Genomic DNA, 639 nt, shown 5'->3' with positions numbered 1-639 from the left:
CAAGAGCATACATGGACGCAGGATATTCAGGGCAGTATCTCTACAGGCATTTCCTTGCCTTAAACATTTATCTAGGTATCTATTTCTGGTCATTGTCAGAAAAGCAGAGATGGGCATTTGATCCCAGCTGATATGGTTGTTATATTCTCGGGGACTTGGCATGCAGACAGTGGCTATTTTTAACAGAAAGGCCAGGATCTCCCATGGATGCTCTGTCCTGCCACGCTTCCTAGCTGCTGTTTCCTGCTGTTTGCACCACGCACACTGCTTGAGGACGTGCCTGCCCTCACCTGAACCCAGTCCACACAGCACCCCACACTTCAGGCATGTGACGTTCAACTCTGTGCTCCCCAGATCAGGTTCAGAAGTTGTACCATTGCTATCAGCAGTGAAAACTTCTTTCTTACCTTATTCCTTTCAAGACAACAGCAGAATTTCCATCTGTTAGCTCCCCAGCTTAGTGTCTGCCTGGTGTCTATGTAGGAACTCATCCCTTACATGCATGCAGCCAGCTCATGGGTTTTGCCACAGCCAGCTGCTTACTGGTTACCACACACAGAATGTTCCCCGGTGTTTTACTGGGAGGTTGACAACTGGATGCAGTTTACTTATTTTGTATTCTTTCATTCTTTTATCAGC

The sequence above is a fragment of the Coturnix japonica genome, chromosome 1 (genome assembly GCF_054131305.1).
Source record: "Coturnix japonica strain WE chromosome 1, WE-NBRP24, whole genome shotgun sequence".
Taxonomy (NCBI): domain Eukaryota; kingdom Metazoa; phylum Chordata; class Aves; order Galliformes; family Phasianidae; genus Coturnix; species Coturnix japonica.
The sequence above is the reverse complement of the archived record's forward strand: the minus strand, read 5'-3'. Positions refer to the sequence as shown.